This window comes from Anas platyrhynchos, chromosome 3, assembly GCF_047663525.1.
Source record: "Anas platyrhynchos isolate ZD024472 breed Pekin duck chromosome 3, IASCAAS_PekinDuck_T2T, whole genome shotgun sequence".
NCBI classification, from domain to species: domain Eukaryota; kingdom Metazoa; phylum Chordata; class Aves; order Anseriformes; family Anatidae; genus Anas; species Anas platyrhynchos.
In genome coordinates, this window is record NC_092589.1 from 108274633 (window position 1) to 108300120 (window position 25488).

The 25488-nt window shown below is 35.4% G+C and overlaps 2 long non-coding RNA genes across 3 annotated transcripts in view; one reads left to right on the forward strand and one right to left on the reverse strand.

Annotated features, from left to right (window-relative positions):
* LOC106015555 (uncharacterized) overlaps positions 1 to 25488 on the forward strand; it is a 172628-nt gene that overhangs the window by 60534 nt on the left and 86606 nt on the right. The window contains exon 4 of one of the 2 annotated variants that reach the window (XR_011808582.1): positions 1280 to 3454. The exons of the other annotated variant lie outside the window; for it this stretch is intronic. This is a non-coding gene — a long non-coding RNA (uncharacterized lncRNA). Of the gene's footprint in view, positions 1 to 1279; positions 3455 to 25488 lie in introns of those variants that run through there. 2 annotated transcript variants of the gene reach the window in all.
* On the reverse strand, positions 6564 to 24782 carry LOC113843329 (uncharacterized). Its single transcript, XR_003496616.3, has 3 exons — positions 24669 to 24782; positions 15202 to 15258; positions 6564 to 6704 (listed from the first exon to the last, which is right to left on the reverse strand). It is a non-coding gene; the product is annotated as an uncharacterized lncRNA (long non-coding RNA).

Consider the following 25488-nt stretch of genomic DNA (forward strand, 5'->3'; position numbering starts at 1 on the left):
ACGAAGCTTGTTCTAGTGTTTGACCACCTTTACAGTGAAGAAATTTTTCCTAGCATTCAGCCTGAACCTCCCTAGCACAGCTTTGTGTCATTCCTATGCTTCCTTTCATCGGTTACTGGCATATCCCTCCCAACTTCTCCTCCTTAGGAAGCTACAGAAAGCAATGAGGTCACCTCTCTGCTTCCTGTTCTCCAGAGTAGACAACTCAAGTGTCCTCAGCCTCTCCTCATAGGACATGCCTTCCAGCCCTCTTACGAGCTTTGTTGCCCTTCTCTGGATGCTTTTAAAGACCTTAACACGCTTTTTATATTGTGGAGCCCAGAATTACACACAGTAGTCATGGCAAGGCCACACCACCACTAAATATACATGTAGTGCAATAATCACCTATTTTGGCCAGCTGGCTATGCTGCTTTTAACGAACCCCTACATGGAGTTTGCTCTCTTGGCTGCCAGGGCACACTGCTGGCTCATGTTGGGCCTACTGCCAACCAACACCCTCAGATGTCTTTCTGCAGAGGTGAAAGGAACCATCATACACCACAAATTCTTCTATACGTTTCTAAATAGTTATGAACCACCTATGATGACTCACAAAAACAATTCATACTCTGTTCAACTTAGTTGATGACACTCTGCATCCATGAGGATCATGTCCTTTGTGTGGGTTGGAAGTTAGAATGTTTTTTTATAGCACTGCAGGTGTGCACAACTACACAGTCATTGGCAGGGTAAGGTAAATGTCTGTGGTTTTTGATAGAATCTCTTTGCAAAACATGAATGGCAGTGTAATCCCATTATGTTGACAAAGCAGTTCTTTTGATGCCTGTATTAACACCATTTCACATTAAAAATAATTTAATGCAACCTTTAAATTACTTATTTCTTCTTTAACTTCTTATACTTCATATGTCTGCTTTAATATTTTAGAATTTTATGGCTTGTTTACACAGTATTTACTTTCTAACTCTCCAGTTTGCTACATGCATTTAGTTTCACAGTTTTTAACCTGCAGTTAAAGTACTCTGTTCTAATGCATTTTTAAATGATCTTTTATTTATTTATTTATTTATTTCAGCATTGGTTCTACAGGTTAACATATGGTTACAGCTGTTGTTGAATTCTATTATTTTTTCTATTTTTTTTTTTTGAATTTTTTTTGTTAACTTTTTACTTCTCATTCATTAAACTACATTGTATTTGTAGAAGACAATCTCTCTCTCCAGGTATTTATATAGAACTTATTTGTTTGTTTGTTTTTATACTTCTCTGTTCAAAGAAGCAAATGCCAATGCCTGGAAGGTTTCCAAATCATATAGCTCTATCAAAGGAGAAAGAAACATGGAGGTGCTTGGAAGGTGGAGATTCCTTGAATGAATGCAAGTGGACTGCACAGAATTAACAGAACTATAATGATATACAGAATTCTGCATGCCTGAAGACAGATTTTGTCTTTGGCTTCATGGGAGGATTATTTCTGCTTTGCTTATGGGCTTGAGATATGAATACACAAATGGAAATGCCCTGAGACAGAAAACTTGAATGTAAACCTGAAAGTTAGAGCATTGGGGCATTTGTGCAACAACAAACAGCTTTCTCAGAAATAATTTGGTTTGTGCAGGGAAGAAATTACTCTGTTTTGGAACTAGAGAGATAAGGGATTAAAGGGTTAGATGGTCAAAAATCTGTTGGCATGTAGGGACATGTACAATTTTTCCAATCTAGAATTTTTCTAATTTTTGCAATCTAGGGACATGTAGAATTTTTCCAGAACAATCTGTTTGTAACTCCATTGCCTTAGAAATAAGGAAACTTACTTGGATAACATCTACAAGCTAGTAAAATCCAATTCTTCAAATTTAACTGTAGAACTCCCATTGGAGTCCATGATACCAATATTTTAACTTAAGGATATCCCAGAACAAAAGTAACTATTAAAGCATGTCTTCTTAATGTATTTCATTTCAGATTTCATTGGACCTCATACAAACATGACTGATGGAATAGCTTTAATTAGCTGCCAGAAATACATTTCCAACATGTTTTCAGGAAAATGTGCTTTCAATCAAGCATACATTTATTTTTTTTTTTTACATTTTTTGTTGCATATGATATTTGTGCAATGGTTTTTATCTATCAATATCTAAATGGGATTTTATTATTTTAAGCTACTTCACTGAAGTAATGTTCTGAAGCTTTTAAATAACATAAAATATATAAATGGAGGAAATCCTAGAATTCCTGCAATCAACAGAAATTCTATTACTGATTTCAATAGGGGCAGAATATCACTTTTCTTGCTTGAAGCATTATGCATTCTTTCAAACAAATGCTGAAAGGCTATTCCTACAACTTTCTACTCTTTTGTATTAGCATTTGTATCAAGAGTATCTGAAAGATCTTAGCAGAAACAGCTCTGATTTCAATATATATTTCCTGTGAGTGTATGTAGTGTAATTTGTGTGCTAAATTTGAAATATTAAGTGCTCAGTGTACATAGGATTTTCAGAAGCACTTCAAACTACTTATAAGACTTTCCTTTGAAATTACATGGATTTTTACTTTGACGTAATTTGGATCAGGGTTAAAAACAAGGCTGAGTGCTTTTGAAGATTCCAAACTATGACTAAGTTGGCATAGGATACATTCCCTTTGATGTTGATAAAAAAATCTTTTATTTACTTCAGTGGAATTTGAACACGGGGTTGAACAGTGGTTACGTCACAAAATTTATAGTGGCTCAAAATTTTATAAATATTGGAATCTGAAGTTTTAATGATTTGTAAGATCTAAACAAAGGACAAAACATTGTTCTATATTCAGAGAACATTTTAAAAGCAATTTTATATACTTCACTGGAATTCGTTATATCATATAATACTGTTGAATATGAACAAGGTTATTAGAATCTGCTTCAAAGAGAGAAAAGAAAACAAAATTTATCTTGTAAAGTGCATAGAAGTACTGACTATACCAGCCAACTGACAGTTTCTACCTGTTACAAATATATAGTATTACACAGAGAAATGAATGACACAAGTATGAAATTAACATTTGCAAATTTCTTTTTTTTTTTTTTCTTAACCCAGAAATGGTGAGCTAAATAAATATTTAAAATATATAATGATTACTGATTACTTTGCTTTTCTTAGTACAGCTGAGAAAAGTTGCATGTACAACTGCAGCAGTTACAGATTATGGCTTGTAAAAATATTATGGAAGGAACACAGTCATTTAACCACTTTTACTGCTTGTTGTTACATTATGTAAGTTTCGAAGAGGCAAGTTTCATGTATGTAAAAATTCATATAAAATTTCCATTAAACATGTTAAACTTATGAAAACATTGTCCTGTTCAAGATAATTATGTTTTTCTTTATATATGAAGTCCATTTTAACTGCTTAGGAATTATTTAATTCAGTAGGTATACTCTCTTTTTGTGCTTGTGTATGAAATATAGCATTGTCTCTAATGCTCTACTAATGATGCTTTGTTTCCAAAATACTATAGGCTTAACTGACCTTTATTTAGATGACTTGAATCCTTTCCTGCAATTTTCACACCTACTGTGATGTGTAGGCTAATACCTACTTTGAGCTAGATTGAAGATTAGCCAATAAATGCCTTAAAAAGAAATATATACATATATTTTAATTCTTACCAACTTGTGTACGTAGTCATTCAAATGATTCTGATGAAATAGAGCAAGATTATATTTACATTGTAAAAGGGGAATTGATAATCATAGGATTATAGAACATCCTGAGTTGGAAGGGACCCACAAGGATCATGGAGTCCAACTCCTGGATCCACACAGGACCACCCAAAAAACAGACCATGTATCTGACAGTGGCATCTAAACGCTTCTTGAACTCCATCAGGCTCATTGCTGTAACCACTGCCCTGGGGAGCCTGTCCTAGTGCCCAGCCACTGTCTTGGTGAAGAACCTTTTCCTAACACCCAGCCTGCCTCTGCCTTGTCCCAGCTCCACGCCATTCCCTCGTGTCCTGTCGCTGTCCCCAGAGAGCAGAGCTCAGCGCCTGCCCCTCCACTCCCCTTGTGAGGGAGCTGCAGGCCGCCATGAGGCCCCCCCTCAGCCTGCCCTGCTCTGGGCTGAACAAACCGAGTGATTTCATCCACTCCTCATATGTAAGGAAGTTACCTGAATTTTGTGGTCAGTGAAATTACCCAGGAGGAAAGACAGACTATCTACTTTATCACTTCCTGCCCCAGACAGGATGAATACATAATGTAAGCGTCTAAATGTAAGTTGGAGCATCACCAGGACCTTCAGGCACCTACATTTACACAGCCTTGCTAATTTTGAACCCCACGTTCTCCATGTGCCCCATTACCATTTAGCTTTTAGTGATTAAAAGTCAGTCTAGGCTTTGTCCAAATTTCCAGGGAGGTGCAGTCCACCAGGTCTGCTCAGAACACACAGGACACACTACACATAAATATATGAGTAAGTAAACAGCCATTGCCACCATGAAAGAATTTTTTCTGGATAACACAGGCTTACTAGTTTCCCTACTTTCTTTTGCATAATAATTGACTGTCCAACATACTTACCCAGAAAGTAAAACCCCTGCATTCAGCACCATCTTGACCTGTGAAGATTTAAATCAACTGCTCCATGCACATTGCCCGTATAAATCATACCTGAGGATTATGACTGTCTAATCCTACGCAAAGCTATTAGCAGCCAATATTTTATCATCTCCTCACAGAGCTTGTTGCCAGTCTTATGTCTTATTTGATAAATAATTACTTCTTATACAAATAAAGTCTCTTATGATAACAAACACAAGAATAAGAATATTGTGTTGACTGGTTTATAATATTTCCTTTCTGGAGGCTAATAAGTCCCATACTCTTGGTCAACAGGATAATGATACTAAAGGTACTAAATTGTATTTTGCTGTTTATTTTGCACTTTTTATACTGAGAAGTTCATTCATCACCCAGGTAACTAGTATGCTAGCAGAGTCAGAATAGCTACAGAAAGCACATCAGTGAGGGGTTGAGTTTAATGAAGGACATGGATCACCTCATAATGCCTGTATAAGAATTGTTGCACTGTCGCTTTGTCTCCTGTTTTGCAAAACATGGAATCAGATGCTTTTTTACACAGTTTATTCACTGAATCTTTAATGTTAAGAACATGCCTTATTGCTTTGTTATATGGAAGTGATTGTTTGCAGCCCAGGTCCTCTGCAAAAGCATGTATGCTGTGCAGGTTAAACATTTTTGGACAGTCACAGGCTATCTCTTCACCTCTCCCAAAATGCAGGGCTCAAAGTCCCACATGTTTTAACCACATTAGCTCAAAGAACTAGCTAAGATTGGCTAAGCATTCAGATCCCATGCAAATAATGCTTTTAATGCAAATAAATCTTTGAAAAGACCATCTATTTGAAAAATCCAGTTTATTAATGTAATACATGTTCATTCAGTTCTTAAATGCTTGTAAAAATGTTTTAAATATATGTGTAGGGAAGAAACTGTAAGCACAAAGGAAAATGCAGTCTCCTATTGGCAACAGTTATCTTGGAGAAAGATTTGTGAATGTGATGGTTTTGTAAGATTTTAACGAAGTCAGAAACTGATAGCACCAGCTAGCGCCAGGCACGATGCAGGCAGGTGCTGAGCAAGCTTCCCCAGCTCAGCCTCTGCCAATGCACGTCCCCCCGACCTGCAGCACTGCAGCTGTTCCTCTTCGTGCCAAGTTGTGTGGTGGTGGTTTGGGGATTTGGAAAAACACATTCTCTGCACAAATACATTTCAGGTCTCCAAAGGGCAGTGAATTAACCCACTGTATCACTTCCAGTGTAATGAATTTTTAAATTCCTCTTTCTAAGCACAAAAGCCTCTCTCTCTCTCTCTTTTTTTTTTTTTTTTAGTTTCCCTGCAGGGCACAGCAATGAGTATCCTTTTCATTCTTCTTTAGCTCACTGCTACATTTTGATCTTTGCAGTTCAGCTGCAATACACTACTTTAAAAGATAAGCATACTTTCCTTATAGATAAAAAAAAAAAAAGAGAGAAATTTCTTTGAACTATATTTATTAAATTAACAAGGTGGGAGAGGAAATATTTTAATAATTCAGGGGCAGATTCTTTACTCTTTGAAGCAGTGATGAGCTCTCTGTGGTGGCAGTGATCTAAGTTTGTGCCAAGAGTGGGGGTGCTGGAAAGAAGTATTTGTTTTATTTGACTGTTAAAAGGGTGCTCATCTCATTACCTGGTTTGATATGAGTTATAATAATGTATATGAGTCCTGAACAACCATACGCTGAAAGAGATCTCAGGTTTTTAGATCTAGGTTGCAGTTTTTAGTCCTCTACAGCAGCCCTGTAGAAGAGATGCAAAACTGCTGGCAGTGATCTGAAAGAATCACAGTTATGAAGTGGTTGATCAACAAAGGAAGCCATGACAATTTAATGAATTGCCAGAAAGTCATCTCATTTATTTACCATGATTCATATTTATATTCTCTACCTTTTTGAAGGAGAGCAACTTAACTTCCTATGTTTCATACCAGAACTGAAGTGCACTTTCTGAGGGTGTGTGGTAGGTGTCCTGGGCTTAGATGAGATTCAGCAACCAGTTACACCAAAGGTTCATTGTGTTTCCAGATTTAAACCAATGCATCACTCCATTGATGAAGATGATCAGTTCCAAAAACTTCATTTTCCTGCTGAGATAAACAAAAAATGCATTGTTTAGCAATATAGTTTTTGCTTACTGCAGTTTCCCAACTTCAGATTTAAAAACAAAGCAATGGGAAATAATGAAAATTTGAATGTCAAACTTGTTGCAGTTCACCTTGTCCCTTAGATAAAAGTAATCAAAGGGTAGTGGGAAAGGGCTGTTTGTAGGTTTTTTTTTTTTATTTTCTTAGGATCAGTTCAAGTTGGGTCAAAAAACCAAAAGAATCTTCTCCTTTCCCTCCCTCAAAAGATATCCCACTACCCACAAACAATTTTGTCCTTTCTCTAGAAAATAAGGATTGATTTTTTTCCTTAACAATTCATTTCCTCTTTTTTTTTTTTTCCCACTTTGATTATTCCATTTTTTCATATTGCAAATTTATTTGTCCATTTTTTTCCTTTCAAGGAAAATTCTAACATGTTAAGAAACAATAAACTTAATTAGAAAAGGGGAGAGGGAGAGGGAGTGTCAGGATATTTATCTGTTACACAGTGAGAATATTTTCCAGCTGTTTTAGTACATAGGTCCCATCACAGGGATTGTGAGAGGGATCTTAGTAATTCTCAAGAGCTTCTGGTTTCGTTAATATCTTCACTTTCTGTTTATTGATGGGAATTCTTTTCAGAAGTAGACCTACACTCAGAGGTGTCAGAGTGTTTTTGTTAAAAGTCTGAAAGTGAAACTGAGAAAAGCAACAGACATTTTCTGTATGTACAAACAAAGGGAGAAACATGGAAGCTATGTGACTTTTTGTAAAGAAACACTCTTACATGCTAAAAAGATACAGCACATGGGGTATTTCCCATTGGAAAATGAAAGGGAAGGTGCTGAGTGATATATCAAAGATCTATGAATTAAGGTGGATAACTCTTTAAGAACGTAAATGACCTCAGGAGGAATTTTTGGAAGTGGAAGAAGCTAGTTGTTTCACCTTCCCAGGGGTGTATATGAATTTCAGGCTCTAAGTCTGCAGCACAGATGAGGATATTCCGTATGCTGAACACATAATAAGAGGAACATTTTAAGCTGAAATGCTTGTGATCTAAGTTGGATGACAACGAATGACAGATGAACCTAGAAGTGGCTTAGTGTATGGTATTCAACACATAAGGATGCCCTCCTGTGCCCGTTGGTGACCTGAATTACTGTAGCCAGATTACCCATATGCTGGCTGATAACCATGGAGCAACTGTGCTCCCTGGGATGAATCCCTCCAGCCCAGCACCTTTTCTCTGGTGCTGTTGGCTTGTGGTTGTCTGGGTAAAGAAGCTCAACAGCTGTTGGATTCCTCCTTGTGCAGCTGCTCATATCTGGGTATTTAAGAGTTTGCTATCATGTGACTTTGGAAGGCAGAGAAATCTTTGGAAGTGCCCCAAAGCTGGCATCTCAACCACAGCTGTGAAAAAGCTGGACAAATCTAAGCAGGTAATTAAATATACAAGAAATTTTCAGAAAGAAAAGAAAAGAAAAGAAAAGAAAAGAAAAGAAAAGAAAAGAAAAGAAAAGAAAAGAAAAGAAAAGAAAAGAAAAGAAAAGAAAAGAAAAGAAAAGAAAAGAAAAGAAAAGAAAAGAAAAGAAAAGAAAAGAAAAGAAAAGAAAAAAGAAAAACTCTCTTATTGTTTTCCTTGTTCTGGGTCTAATTCTGAAAAATGCTGAGTCCCTAGGCACTGAGCACATGGAAATAACAAAATTCAGTTGGCTTATTTATAATACCACTTTGCATCTAATGTGAGCACCACCTTAGTTAGAGAACCTCCAGCTAATGATACCTTTAAGAGGTTCTGTATATACAAAATACTAAATATTGTTTCAAATTGCATTAGCTTATGTTTCCTTACTTAGCTTGCTTGAACAAATAGACAAACAACATTATTTGCTTTATCCACATGAGAACTAGCCTTTCAAGAGGCTTGTGCTGAAAGTCCTTTGGCACAACCTGGTATAAGTTCCCTGCATGTCATTTATGTGAACTGTGAGAGACTCAGACCTCTTTGGCCCCTAGAGGATCTTACCTCCAGTCTTTACCAATTTGTCTGTTTTAAAACTAAGGATATGTTGTATTCAATTATCTCAACTGTAACTCCTTATTAGTTTTTAGCCACAAATTCAGTGTAAACTCTGAATTTTCTGAATGCAAAAGCCTTAAAGACATACCCATGAAGAACAGCATAACAATGTCACTCCTGAATAGTGCAAAATCAAAATAGTCAACTGTGCCTTACATGTTAGTTCAGGAAGATGTAATGGTGCTTTTTATTTTATATTTCATGTATAAGCCGTTCAGAGAAAGGATTTTTTTTTTTCCCACACTACCTAATATTGAGGTTCTAATATTGTCTGTCTATGTCTACCACAAACAACCAAGAAAGATTAAAATCAAATTTCTGTATCAGATCACAGTCTCATTGTTGGATAAAATATTATTGGAAGACAAACTATTCCTAAAGCACTGTCTTACTGCAGATTTACTTACTTATTTACTTACATATTTTTGTAGGAGGAAGGAGGTTAATTATTTTTTTAATACTTATAAAAGAGAATAAAGGTGTATCAAGAACTTGCTGCAGGCAGTAATGTTGAGTACTTTAAATACCCCTCCTTAAAGTGGTGGAGGAATATTTTTAACTTTCTGAAAAATATTGAATCTCATTGTAATATCTTTTGGAATGATTAGAACACTTTGGTCAACTAGAAAGTATGCACACTTTTTTAATAGTTGCATTATTCTAACGGTTCCATGATTGAAAGGAATAAAATTTGATAATAACTCCTCTTTGATGACAGATAAGTTTTAAAAGATAAAATATATCAGAACCTTTTAGAAAGTCAGAAAACTCTGCTTAGCCAAATTCAGCAACAATAAATTCCATTAAAATCTTTTCAAAGATAGTATTAACCAAAACCACAGAACAACTCTCTTTCACTTTAAAACTTGCAGGATGCTTTTAAAATGTTGTTTGACCCTCACTGAGGTAAAAATGGGTTTTACCATTAGTTTAAGTGAAATAAGGAACAGATTAAAATGCTAATCTGTATTACTGAAAGTAAAATGAATGCTAGAGGTCTAAATTATAGAGCAGGGGTGAAGGCAATGTATGCCTGAGAAATCTGAAACAAGTTTTAAACTGAGGAAGATTCAGCAATTTTATAGACTAATTTAGATTGCTACCCCAATAAATTTACCATGCAAATTACACTTCTGTGAGGTCATGAAGGGTTATCAACAGTCACACATGGAAGACTTCTGGAAGATAGGTCTTCTGTTAGCACATATCAATTAGAAGAATAGTAATTTTAGAGGCTACTTGGGGTGCTGTCTGGCATAGACCTTCCACAGAGGTCAGTTACAAAAGAAGACTGAAAACACGTGGACTTTAATGCCATTAAGGAAGTCAATTTGTCCTCTTATTCATTCTCCTGGAAATCAATAATACTAGATGAAATTCATCTAAACTTCGGCAGTCAAAATCTTGGGCAGCCATTATAAGCTAGTGCTCTAGATTCCTTCTCTTGTGAAACCATGCAGGAAATGAACTCGTCTACATTAACACCTCTTCCTACTGACTGTAGTGTGAATTAAGAGGTCTGACTTAGACTAGAAGAATAACTCTGAAATGGACATAGAGAGATGAGATGAATCCTCCCCATTTGGATTCTACAAACTGAAAATGCTGGAGCAGTATTCATGAGGATATTTCGCTATTTTCCTCCTAATTATATCTACTGCTCACTGAAATCAATAGGAAAATTTTTACCAGTTGCAATTAGTGCCCATGCTGGCCCGCAGTTTCTACATTCACATACAATTGTCAAGAAAGGACATATTTATTAGCAGGAGATTATCACTGTGTTATAACTTCGCTCATGAGGAAGTGCAGCCATTGACTGCATTACCCAGGAGCACTCTTCTTTTCTCAAGATGGCAGTAATTGTTTTCTTTTTTAGGCAATGCAGTCAGTTGACTGAAACCATGACATGTGCTTTCTGTACACACACCTCATTAACAACCTTACAGGCCTTATAATAAGGCCAATACATAGTTTTAAACCCTTCTATATGGAGAATTCAGAACAGTGTATAATTACAAAAAAAACCAAAAAAACAAAAAAACAAACAACAAAAAACAACACACACACACAAAAAGAAACAAAACCAAACAAACAAAAAATACAAAACAAAAAGAAACCACCTCCCCAGTACATTATGACCTGATTCATTTTGTGTATTATCACTGTAAAATAAACAGTTAATTTAGTGACACTTAACTATAAAACTTAACATGTGAAACATTAATAGCATATACTTTTTTTCCTGTAAATCTGTACTAATCTTACTGATGGTGAACTGGTGGCTCAGCAGTAAGCAAATAAACATAATCTAAGGACAAGCTAGCTATGTAAACCTGTTGACAATTGTGTCCTCTCACTTGATGCATCTGCACATGTTAAGAAAATGTATTTTAAAATAAGGATGTAATTTATTGTCAAGCTGGTCACAAGTTTTGCAGTATGTTGAATGACAGAAGGTGGTTTGTACATGATGAAAGAGCAGAAACAATGAGAAGAGGAAAATAGCAGGACAGTTTGTGAGATTAAAGACAATAAAGGCCATTCACAAAGAATCAGCATATCATGAGGAAGAATAAATACAGTATAATAGTGTAATTTCCAAAGAAATACTTATCCAATACGCAACAAACACACACATCCCTGACAAAATAAAGTGTACAAAGAAATACAAAATGAATTACAACATAAAAATAAACCTTATCTTGTAAGGCTTGTAAAGTAATTAGCAAATACAATACATAGTCATTAGCACTGTAAAATATCCATGGTTTAGGGTACATAATGTGTACCCTAAGAGATGTTTCCAACTGAGAAGCTGTTCAAGTAAGTTATTGCCTTTGATTATGGTTTCATCATAGAAATCATAGAAACTATGGTTTCTAGTACGTGTTCTGTAAATCAACAGCTAAAATGAAGTCTATGTTTTACAGTTTCTCTCCCTTAAGAGAGACACTATAGTTTGAGTAGACCAAAGCAGGTGCTTTTGCAGGATGGAATATAAGATTCAGAAGCTGAAGGAGCCACTTGGAATGGACAGCATTGCACTGTAGCATTTGCAGTGCCTCCCCCCCCACCCCCCCAAAAAAAATTAAAACAAACAAACAAACAACAACAAAAACAAAGGCAGCTTTTTTAATCAAGTGAAGGCCTGTAAGGGGGCAGTGAAAGTAATTTACAGAGTGTTACAACTCTGCTACTACCTTCACCATGGTTGAATTTACATCTGCAAATGTCCCTGTTTCTCTTGGACAATTAGGTTCATTCTGTGTGTAATGGTTGCTCAGATGGCTCTACATTGCGAGCAGCATGAGTTTTCACACGTCAGGCTAAAGTTGTACAGCCCCCAGAGCAAGGACACAATAGTACCAACATGACTGTTTTGCTTCTGTTTTAGTTTCATCCATACACTGGACATTAAGTCACTGTATGTATAAGTGACTGAAGCAATATGCCTTATAATGTGCCCTCAAATTCTTTGCTTTCAAACCTCCTAGGAATGGATTTCACACTGTATTTTATTTTAACCAGAACAATACATTACTTTCAATTGTTCACAGAAGAGAAGTCAGGAACAGCAAAGGAGAATTTAAAAGTTTTTTCATCAATAAAATCTTCATTAACCAATCTAAGTGGGTTATTTATCTACCAAGTATATTTTAAGTAATGCCTATTTTAGGCTAGTACCTAGAGACTCCTCAGACTGTTGCGTTAAAAGGAGTGAGCAATAGCACCAAGCAGACATTCTGCCCCCAGAGGTTACAGTCTTAGACTATGTTATTTGGTCTTTAAATATATATATGTGTGTATGTAAATATATACAGGCTACCTGAATGTGGAGAATAATTTATGTGTTCTTTCAGAAATTTATTGATAATAATATATGAATAAGGGTGCATGCTCCTTCAGGCAACACTAAGAATTTTTTGCAGATATGTAAGTAAAACCTAATCTAATGGAGACTGATGTGTTCTGAAACATACAGGGGACAATAGACAAAAATAATTTAATTACCATTCGATATTGTTCATGGTAAAGAAAGTGTAGGGCTTCAGTTACTATCTGTAATTAAAAGTCTCATAAATCCATTTCATAGCTGGGAAAGTATATGCCTCAAAGGTGGAAAATAAAGCATATTAGACATTCAAACACAGCTAAGATTATAGTAACAGTGGAAATTTAGGGCTATGCATCTGTGAAAAAGGACTGTGCTTCTCTTTGTCTATGATGGACTAATGAATGACCCTAGAGCAGTGGGATTTAAGATATAAACATTTATCTTAAGGGTTTCAACTGGTTATCTTAGGCAGCTCACTGCTTCACTAAGAACCTACCTGGTTCCTGGTAGACCCCAGCCTGAGATGCCAGTCGCCTTATGAGATCTTTAAGGCTCCCCATAGTCATGCTGAATTCTGGGTTTCATAACTTGTGATGGGCATTCACTTATTGCCCACTATGGGACTGGAGCCAGGCTGTTCACTCAGATTTTGGACCATGAGATGACATTGTCCTTACTGGGGAACTCAGATGATAAACTTTCTGATTGTTAGGGTTATCAGCCAGGTGCCTTTACATAAATAAAGTTTTCCAAAGTCAAAAAATGACAATGAAAAAGGAAACTTTTTCTGTCCATTAAAAATACAATGAAACATTGCATTGCACAGTTGCTGGGAAGACAGAAATCTCATTAGAAAGCTCTGTTCTGTGTCACACAAGGAGAAAAGAATGACAGAAAAATCCAGTGAACCCTGATTTCAGAGAGGAAAACCTTTTATTTTCCCCTTAATGATTTTAAATCCTTTGGGGAAAGAACTGTGAGGGTGGAGGAGGAGCAAAGGAGAGGTCAACACCTTTTTGTGATAAGATAATATTTGCAGGGGGGCTGGTAGGGGACAAGAGGAGAAGAAAAAAAGACAGTAAACATGATATTTAATTTAAAAGGGAAAGCACAATTGCAGAAACTAGTTTATTAAATAAAACAGCAGCAAAGCAGTTTTAAAAATCCTATTGCATATTCCTTTGGGCAGGTTCAAGATATGGTTAAATTGATACCTGCAGTGGTTCTGATCTAAACTAATAAAATGAAAGGAAATGCTCCCATTAACTTTAACAAGCTTTGGATCAATCCCCTGATGAATTGCGCTGCTCACTGGCTTATAGCTGAGCTACACTAGCTGTCAAACAACCCAAAAGTCTCTCCCCTGGGTATCTTGGCATATAACCCTTAGGTACGCTTACAAAACGACATGGGGAATGACACACAAAGAAAGGAAAATGGGCATTTCTGATGCCAGACACCATCCGTCTTCAATTAAGTTAGCTTCCGAAATGTTTCAAGTATCCAGGCTCTTTTTGAAAGCCCAATTGACCCAGAAGTCTCTAACAAAGCAATCCTTAAAACCAGCCACATAGTTAGTTTGTTTGCTTGATGGGGGGTTCTTAATGCCATAAACCCCAGTGCAGAAGTTAATAATTTCATACATTATCTCTTTGAATATGCAATAGAAAACTCGAGGCAGCTGTTTGAACTTCCCTTTAAAAGAGGACAGATTGCCTTTATTGTGTGCACTACTTCATGGGTTGTTTGAGGCCAGGGCAATTATGGGATGAATGACTTCCCTTTAGCTGTTGATGTGTAGGCTTGTTGTTGTATGCATATTGTTAGGGGCTTTTTTTTTATTATTATTTTTTAAATGAAACATGGGGCCATGTGATAAAGCAACAACAGAGATGACAGGTAATGATCAAAAAAGAAAACAGTCACTACTGACTTGGATTTGTATTGTCTTGTAAATGAAAGAATTAGAATAAGTTACATTTCTATGGATGTCATTCTTACTGGTTTACCACTCCAAGTGTGGGTGTGATTTTGTGCTGTAAACAACACAGGTAAGAAGTAAGCAAACTTTTCAAATTAAGCTCTGTTTTTCCTGTTGGAATTTAGTGGTATTTGCCACAGGATAAATTTTTAGCTAATTTAAAGGTTTTTCATTTTTATTCACTTGTGAGACAAATGGTCTCACCAACTGACTAATAAGTGGACTATTTTTTCACTTTTGCTGGAAGTAGGGTAACCTTCTAATTGGAAAATTATTCTTAAAGTTGAATTATATACATAGGAATAAAATAATTTCTGTAGGGTCCAACTGGCTACACTGGAAGGACTCTTCAACAAACTGCTTATTATAAGGTTACTATTTTCTGAAGAAAATGAGGTCAGAGGACCAAACCTATAATGAAGCCAACTGACAATTCTTTAAGGGAGTTGTACAAAAAGAAGAAAAATATATTTTTGTTCCAGGAAACTCATAGAAGTGGTTATATGATGTAAAATGCATATATACCTAATAATATTTGAGACACACTTGGATATCTGAGATGCTTGAGCATTACTACCACATATGACATGATACTTACTGGAGTTTCTGGAGTAATTGCTGCAGGTGAGGCTGGATACCTCAATGGTACTAGTACCTGTGGAATCATAGAACAGAATCATAGAATATCCACAAGGATCATGGAGTCCAACTCCTGGATCCAAACAAGACCACACAAAAACAAACAAAAAAAAACAAACAAAAAACAGTTCATGTAACTCAGAGAATTGTCCAAATGTCTCTTGAACTCTGTCAGTCTTGGTGTCATGACCACTGCCCTGAGGAGCCTGTCCCAGTACCTGACCACTGTCTTGGCGAAGAACCTTTTCCTAACACCCAGCCTGACCCAGCTCTGTGCCATTTCCTTGGGTCCTGTCACTGTCCCCAGAGAGCAGAGCTCAGCACCTGCCCCTCCACTCCCCTTGTGAGGGAGCTGCAGGCCGCCATGAGGCCTCCCCTCTTCTCTGGGCTGAACAAACTGAGTGACTTCAGCCGCTCATACGTAAGGAAGTTACCTGAATTTTGTGGTCAGTGAAATTATCCAGGAGGAAAGACAGACTGTCTACTTTATCACTTCCTGCCCCAGACAGGATGAGTACATAATGTAGGTGTCTGTTCTAGTGCCCAAACACACTCTTGGTGAAGAACCTGTTCCTAATATCCAACCTGAAATTCCACTGATATGGCTTCATGCCATTCCATGGGTCCTGGCCACCAAAAAGAATAAATCAGCATTTCACCCTGCTCCCCCTTGTGAGGAAGCTGTAGACTGTTTGAAACTATTGAATTTAGGCCTCTCTTTATTATGTTCCTATGGTTAATGAAACAGATTTTCTGACACTGCACATTCCTTAGAAGCATCTGTACTGATTTAAAACTTCTCAGAATAATCTGACAAAATTATTAGGTAAAGCCTTAATTTGCCACAAGTGTGTACAGAAGCAATATTAGTATAAAGGTACATATAAGTTTTCAGTTCCTTGGCAAATACATAGAAAATGTAAAGTAAAATAGGGGGAATTATCAGAAATATTTTTCAGACTATTTTGAGAAAAAGATGAACAGAAATGTTTGAGACCATGCTATGTACCTTCTGCTCTATTTTTATAAGTTTTCTTGAACTTTTAAATTCAGCCAAAATAAATTACATTAATAATGTCAAACAACAAAGTATTGCATTCTGAACATACCTAAAAAGAAGACTTAGATCAATACACATGCATGGTTTTTTCTATATCATTTAGTGTTGATTGAACATATTTGCTGAGATTGACAAGATTTCATGAAAGGTTTTGTTTCATTGCCTACATTTTCTCTTAAGATAGCTTGGTTAAAGCTGTTGGAATTTTTATCTTTATTACTGATACTTCCTAGCTAGCCATGAAATTTAACCTCATAAATTTGATTTTATTTAATGTATTCTGTCTGTCTTTGCCTACTGCATAGAGTATAAAATATGTCATCAAAGCTATCTTGAGTTAATATTCCAAGAAAATATTTTATTTTCCAGTGATGAATGAAAATGACTTATTATCTTGTTAGCATGACAATATATATATGCTGAATTATATATATATATATATATATATATATATATATATTTCCTTTAATTCAAAGATAGTAATTCAAAGATGTTCATTAAAAACTGGAAAAAAATCTTGGAAAGAGCTTAAAAAGTCTTTTGAGGTTCATTTGCATAATTCCTTTTTTAGAGCTTTAATTAACAGGGATCTGTAAGTGTTCTTCCCACTTGTGTTGCAATTTCCCATGCAAATACAAATTAGGAAATACTATTTTTACTGCACCAGAAGGACTATATATGCTGATAGCACTTAAAACCAATTGTCATATTGTGAAATTAAATCTTCTGGACATTTCTGTTAATACATTTAGGGCTACATTTCCAGGGCTAAAATATGTTTTGCTTTTTTGAAAAAAACTCATAGTGATGAGTATAAAATTAACTTTGTCAAAATCAGATGGAAATTTTTCAGTGGTGATGGAGGGGCTAAGATTTCACACTTGGACACCTGCAAACACAGAAGCACTGGTGGTTCCTCAGGTGAATATACCAGAGTGGAACAATGATCTTGGATACTGGTACAGAAAATAACCCAGTTCTGGCAATGTCTTCAAGTAAACATGAAAATTATATTTTGTCATTATGGCATATGCAGAAAAGAGACTGATATAAGAACTATTAGGGAGTTCTCCCTCACTTCTTGTTTTTCCTCCCAAGTGGACTTCCAGGCTTGAACTTTGGGCTGTTGTAAATTGTAACATTACTGAAAAACAACCTGCAGTTCTTAATGCAATGAGTAAATGAAACCTAAAAAACTGGATTAGGTAATTTCAAAATTCCTTTTTTTGCTTGTTATTTTTGTAGCTGTTTACCTATACTTAACTGTCTGGAATTCATCACTCCTTGCAAACCATTCTACATTTCTTTGGTCTTTATGCTTTTCACTTTGACTTTCTTTTTTTTTCTTTTTTTTTTTTTTTCCTCAGACTCTTTCTCTGATTTTGTCATAAAAACATCTTACATATATGGGTGGCTCTTTAAAGAAGTGTCATCTACAGGAAACATCTTACATATGAGTAGAGTTGTGGGAGTTACTTTATCTGTTGAGCTACAGAATAAGAGGGATATAGTTTAATTTATACTGAAATGTTTTGCAGTAATTTTTACTTGCAAATCTTGAAATAGGAAAAAGATGAAGCAGGTCAAAAAAATAGTTTTTCTCCATCTTTTCCATGGAAGATGGGTATTTGTTATTCTAGTCTCAGTCCTTAAGAAGTGGCCACAACTGTACCTTATAGATTTAACTTTAATTAAAATTAAATCTTTAGTACTCTCTATAAGTATTCTCTATAACAAAGATCCTTGCAAAATCCAAAAAAATACATATTTTTAAACTTACTGATTTTAATTTATGCCATCATTTTCCTTTGTCTGCTACTTTTCTGTGCCTGTGCTTAAAATCATCTTTATCTGCCATAAAGCAACACTTTGTTTTCTCTTACTCTCGGATATCTAAAACTACCTTTACGATATCTCTTGGATATCTAAAACTATCTCTATCTCTTGGATATTTAAAACCAACAAACAAACAAACAAATTAGACTTGTACCATGAGCACAGGGCCATAGATTTTTTTTTTTAAATTATTTTCTTGAATGCAACAATAACACCAAAAAATAATATATGTTGAATAATGGCAACCTTTATAAAGTTGTCTTTATTTATTCACCAAACCAAATTTATTCGGTATATTCATTATTTGATATTTGACCTACTCTGGGGTGTGTTCATAGGAATCTTGTTTAAAAAAGAATGTTGAGACTGAAAAAGGAGTAAAGCCACTAGAGCTGTCCTTATAACATAATCTACATGTCACCATCCCATAAGTCTTCTTCACAAGATCCTCATGATGATATAAATAGGAGTTTAAGAAGAGTTATCTGGCAAACTTCTGCCTTTCTTAACAAATCATCCTTGTTACTGAAAATACACAAACTTTCATTAAAAGTCTCTTTTATAAGCTACAAAGTTATGCTAAATAATACCAATTTAGATGCTCTGAAATGGACGAAACCAGCATTTACATGTAGCTAAATCAGAACGTTGTTATTCTGGTGAGTTTTAACCTAATAAGACACATTTTTAGTGGAGATAACATTGACAGCTATTAAGAACAGTTTGATTTACCCACGGTTTGAAGGAATATGGAAAGGTCAAGATTAAATTCCCCAAAGATCAGCATAATGATACACAGCACACTACAACACATATCTTCTTTGTGATGAAATACAAAAATACAGTAAAATGGGAACTCTTATACTGCACAATGTTTAATTCATGGAATAATCAAATAAATATGCAAATAGAAGGCTCTTTCTATGCTAGATGTCATAAATACACTTCAGCTATATTAAGTGTTCCTCGTCAATACACATAACATTATGTTTTAGTTAACAAGAACAGCAAAGGTTTTGGATGAAACAAAGTGTTAAATGAAATTTAATTATGGTAATTAAAAAAAAAAGCAACAACTAAGTTACACTAATTATTTTGTGCAATTGTGGATATCTGTTTCTGCTAATATGAAGATATAACACACTTAATATGATCCCTTTCCCTCATGACATCCATATCCTAGAAACAAATAATGGTTTAGGTTGAAAAGGACCCTAAAAATCAGCTAAATCCAGCCCTCCTACCATGGGCAGGGACACTTCCCACTAGACCAGGTTGCTCAAAGCCGCATCATTCTCAAACATTTGTAAACCATCCCTTCTTCATTAAACCAGGGGTCCTAATAAATAACGTTATAACTAAATTTTGGTCTGAGCAACCTTGTTGTTGACTGTGCTTTGAGCAGGAAGTTGGACTGAAGACCTCCTGATGTTGTTTCCAGCCTGAATTATCTTATACCTTATGAAGTGGATGTATTTCTATGAAGATATTTAAAACTGCACAAAGAAGACAAAACAACCAACTATTAATTATAAATAAGGGGAATAAATAAACAATGATCAACATTCAGTTTCTTAAGTTTAAAATTGATGCTGCACCTGAAAAACCTAATCAGACATTTTCTGAAATGGACCAAGTATTTTATGGAAGTTCCATGCATGAAACTTACAGCAGTTTCTATACAATGAAAAATGAATCTGTATAGCTGATTTGGAGGTATAACTGGAGCACAGAAATACCATAAAGTTAAGTGCTAAATGACTTATTAGTGTTACACAACAATTTTTCATATCAAAAAGGCAATCTTGTTTTTTCAGCTCCCACCACTTCAGTGATAAAAAACAAACAAATAAATAAAAAAGTAAACAAGCAAAGATCAATTTCAATCTAAGAATTACCATAAGATTGTGTTGATATTAATAACAATAAAAATGATGATAAAAGTCCAGTCCATCTCTCTTTAGAGTCATCAATAATGACACCGATATTTTGGAAAAAATAATTGTTTGTTTAATTGAAAGCATTAATTTGCAGAAATGTACCCAAACTAAGGCACTGGAAAGACAGGTCCAGCCTAACTATATGGGAGATGTAGTAAATGGTAGAACAGTATCGATAGCTATAGTCTAAGACCAGCAGTCATCAGTCTGGAATAAACCTCTTCCATTTCTTAAATATTTAACACTTAGCATCTATGTTACTATCCTAATTGTATGAATTCTGTGATTCTGTGAATTCATTTTCTAAAAAAATAAAATTATCGAGTCATAAGTTCATAAATGGTGAAATGAGAAAGGGTCACCAAGTTTCTTCTTCCTATCAGTATTTTAGCAATTTCTGTATGAAGGTGACAACTCTTGGTTGAAGGTGATCCTTCAGAATATTGTTTATCATTAATTAAAGTTCCTAAAATGTTTTAGACAGTGATACAAAGTCTTTCTGTTATTCTGAATGTATTTATTTATTTGACCTCCAGTAGCAATTTGCATTATGTCAAAGTTGCTAGACAAGTTGCTGTATTCATTTTTTTTTTTTTTTTAATAAAATGAACAAAATAGGCAGCTTCAAGTTGTAGTTCATCACCTGAAATAGATGGCTAAACTAGGTTAGGTCATTTTATTTTATTTTTTAAATGGACTTGGTGCCTTGCACTGGTACAAACATCCACCCTGTAGACATTTAATAAACTGAAAGCTTCCCTTGGTAGGTTGCTCAGCGTTTTCCCCTGGTTGCTTAAAATGTATAGCATTTTTTTTTCCTTCTAGCTTTAATGTTCCCTTAACAGCTTACTGAAGGTATTACACTCACAGAACAGACAGATACATAAATGTAAGACTTTTTGAAGAATATAACCAACAGGCAGGACTGGCCAACATCCACAGGAGAAAGCAGGAAGAAGTAGATGATGTGCAATCAAATAAAGATAAAAGCAATGAACATACTGGTTAAGAGTTTTGAAAAAGGTAATATGGCATGCTGAAAAAGAGGATGTGAAAGACAAGGGGATTTGAAATGTGCCTAGTCCTAGTTTGGAAGCAGTAGAATAATTCACACTCTATCCCAGTGTTGCGATATGTAGCAATGCTGGCAATTGATAGAGATAATAAATAAATAAATAATAAAATCTGGTCCTAAACATGCTTCTTCAAGACACTGTTCTCTTATGCTCAGAAGAAAAGCTAGAGTACACTTTAACATTGATCCATTTGTGTCTTCATTCATATAATGAATATTCATTCAGTATATGTCTTGCAAAAAAGCTACATGTAATGCAGATGATAAAAGAGGGATGAAAGACTTTATTCAGTCAAGAATCTTCATAACATCAATGACATTTCTCTTTCCTTCTCTGGAATAATATATATAAAATGGCATCATGCAATGACTGTCAGTTACAGCACAAATTAACCAGATGTATAAAGTTCAGAACATCCAGCTCACTGAGCAATTGGTTTCATATTGGCTTGTAGATGACATAACCAGGATGGTCAGGATGAATACTGTATAACAACAATGTCCCTGTGATCTGATTATACTGATTATAACTTTATTACAAATATGTTCTTTTCCTAATGAATAGTTAATGGGTGCATTGGATTCCAGAACACTTCTGCTGTCACAGATAGTTTTAAATGTTCACTTACGAATTAACATAAGGTTTAAGAGAAAAAAAATGCCGTTTTCATTTTCTCCATTTTCTAAATTGAAAGACTACATTAAAACATCTCCTTTGATGGCTTTTTTTTTTTTTCCCATCTATTGTCCTATGCCTTTATAATGTAAATTATTCATTTGATGAATACATTTTCCAGAGGAGCTTGGCAATATTAGTGGAGTGATTCTCTTATGACCATGAACAGACTGAAAATGAAACCTCCCAAAGGCCTTGGTTTTGATATCTGTGGTCCCTTTGTAATACCAGATACCATCATAAATTTCTCAGTAATCTTGCAGTGAGTTTATGTTTTGAACCAATCAAGTCTCCTTTGAGTAAAGCTTATGACTCTATGATAATTAATAATCTATGATCTCTTAAGGACATTAAGTTGAAAAACTTCACTTTCCCAGTGGTAACCTTTTACAACTCATCCTTTACCTAAATGATTCCTATTGAGAATTTCTTTTAGCTGACAGAGTGAGCAGCCTCTGCAGCTAATGACAAGGGACCTCCTTCATAATCTGGCAGCCCCTGGTACTGCACTATTGAGCACTGTGAGGGGTGAAATACCAGATTGAGGGATATGAGTAAAATATGGTTAGCTGTCTTTTTAACTTCAGGGTTTGAGACAAACTAGTTTGATGCAACAACACCCATTTAAATAACATCACAAAGTGTCACATTTTGGAAAGATCTCCAGGTAAATAGAGCTCCTGTAGACCTTCTCTTTGCCCTGTGGGCAGCTAGACATGAACCTCTGGTGTTGCTCAGTAAAGCGTTAGTAGATTGTGATTAACATTTTCTAATATTTGATCCAAACTGATCTCAGGTGTCAACAAAATTAGAGTTACATGATGAATTATTTTGTTCCCTGGTGGGCTTCCACCATTTTTTGTCAGGTGAATGACTCCCACAGTATGGTCCTAAATAAACCAGGAGGAGTGGAAAAATCTGGTTCTGAATAAAATTGCCTCTATGGTAGCCTATATTTCTTGCAATTCTCCATAGCCTACAGTTTGAGATTCTGTGTCAAATGTAGAACTAATTTCCTCTTGGGTAATTTTTATACAAGCCTGTAACATAATAAAGAACTTCCAGGAACTGACAGAGCTACCTGTTCTCATTCAGGTTAGGTCAACATTATTGAAAGGCTATGCCCTGGAAGTAGTGTAATATAATGTCTGCTGATCTGCTCTTTGATTTTAACAGCATCCATAACTTGACATGAATTTGTAATATGATCATAAATTATAAATTTACAGCAAAGTTATCCAGCAATTCTATCATGAAAATGATTTTAAATTAACCATCAACATTCACAGAAAGGAATTGCATTTGTAGATTGCCTTGTGAAATGATTTACTGATATGAATTTAAGCCCTGAGCTCCCAAGTCTCTGCAGAACCTTTCTTTTTGTTTAAGGAAAATATATTGGGGGATGGAGGCTTGAATTGTCTGAGTTAAATCAATGAAGTTCCAATGATTTTCATGCCTTTAGATACAACAGCATATACATGTAGAAAGGTAAATATATCAATATGATACTGTACTACATAAACTAGATACAGTCTGAATTTTAGATATTGGCAGTCTCTAGGTACCTACCACTCTGTTTCTGTCCAAAATAACTTTTGAGCAGTTTTGTAACTTTTTTGAACTTCACGCTTGTAAGAATCACAGCTAAATTAATCCTTTATCTGTCTCAGGGGTTATTTGTTCCTCTATTCAGTCCTGCTATAGTGAGCACCCTGAGGGTGCTTACGATCTTGAGGATGCTTAGGATTCTGATATTGCTCTGGAATTGTATTGGCTGCACAAAACAGGAGAGGCTCTACCTTTATTCTGTACTTGAAGGTCAGGGCATAGGCACTGGATGTAGGAGAACTGTGTTCAGTTCCTTTCTCCACGCAAATTAGGTGAGCTTTTTCCTCACTGCCTCTTAAAAAGAGGCTGTCACCTTCAGGCTTCAGGATACTTAGTGGAGTGAAGTTGGACATATTTTGGAAATGCAGTGGGGCATCACAACAACACTAGCTCATTATTACTGCCACACTTTGCTATAGGGTTTCCTCCTTTGCAAGACACTTCAATGTTAGAGCATAGGTTCATTAGACGTGAAGCACGGTATATGTTTTTCAGGAAAGATATGGACAAACTGAAGAGTCCAGAGGAGAGCAGTGAAGTTGGCAAAAACATCAACTATGATAAAAATCTGAAAAGCATCGAATTATTTAGTCAAAACAAATGAAGACTAAAGAGTTAGCATGCATTAAATGTTGCCAATAGCAGAAAGTGTGCATATTGTTCACTAAATCTATTGTAGGTCATAAATAGGATAAAAAGACAGAAAGAAAGATTTAGCTTTGGAAGATTTTTTTCTTTAAGTGAAGATTTTTAAGCATTGAAACAGAATGTGTTAGAAGCTGTGGTAGCTTAAAAAATGATTAGATAATTATCTTGTGGGAATAATCTTAGCTGTTCCTACATTCATACAGTAGGTTTACCATGCTATGAGTATTATATGATCTATGAATGACCCTTCAGACACAACTGTCTGCAGTCTTTGAAATCTTTGGACTTGGAGATGGACTTGGAGTTAGTCTGAATTTAGGCTGTGATGTGATTCAGAAATCCCCTTTGCAGATCTGTTCTCTGACTTCCCATTTGTAACCTGTTGGAGGAAGGAAGAATATGCTAAAGATTATGCAGAATACAAATGCTAGATGTCTGGTTCATTGGCATTGGGATCTCTCAGCATAAATCTAAGATGTCTCATGTCAATCACGACCTCCTAATACACCCCTGCAAAGCATGCAAATACTATAAGGCTATTAACATCCTAAATAAGTACTTAAAACGAATTCATTGGTACCTCAAACATTGATGAAATTGTTCTGGTGAATCCCAGAATCCCATAAAGAATATCTGTAGCTCCTCTCTTTCCTAGGTAGTGAACTAAGCACAAAGATGAAATGACTTGTTCAGAGTCACACAGGAAGTGTATGGCACAGTGTGGGAGCTGAATATAGCTACAAGCTACAAGCTACAAGCTATACAAGCTACAAGCCACAAGCCTTTCACTTCCTCTCTAAATTTCTAACCATTGGTATAAAACAACAATGGTTGTTCCTAGTAGAGAGAGGTGTTTTGTTAGTGAAACATTCTTGTGATGCACAAAGTAGCAGGGCTGTCTCAACTGTGGCATTTGGAAAGGAATATTTCTTCTTAGGAATAAAGAGACCTAGATTTATAGGTATTGATTAAAAAGTATTCTCCACACAGAGTAAAAATCAAGCCTGCAGCCAAGAAGCCCACAATAAAGTACATGCTTAATTGAGTGTAATAAGATGAACTCTGAATTATAATTGCAGGTGGAATTCAGAGGTTGGGAGGTGAAATAAACAATTTAGGATTATTGGAACAACCTGTCTTTAGTGAAGACTGGCATGTTTATATGCAGAGTATGACACCCAATGATTTTAGTAAGCAGCAAACAACTGCCACCATAATTTATATTCATTTGAGGCCTTCTTTGGAAAAGAGATCACTCATAATTCAAAGAAGAAATAGTGAGCATTTGCAGGGCAAAAGGAAAAACCATATCCACATGCCTGTACATCTAATGATCAGAAAACATTTATCAAAATACAGTACAAATTACTTTATTGTCCATAGTTAATACTTTCCACAGA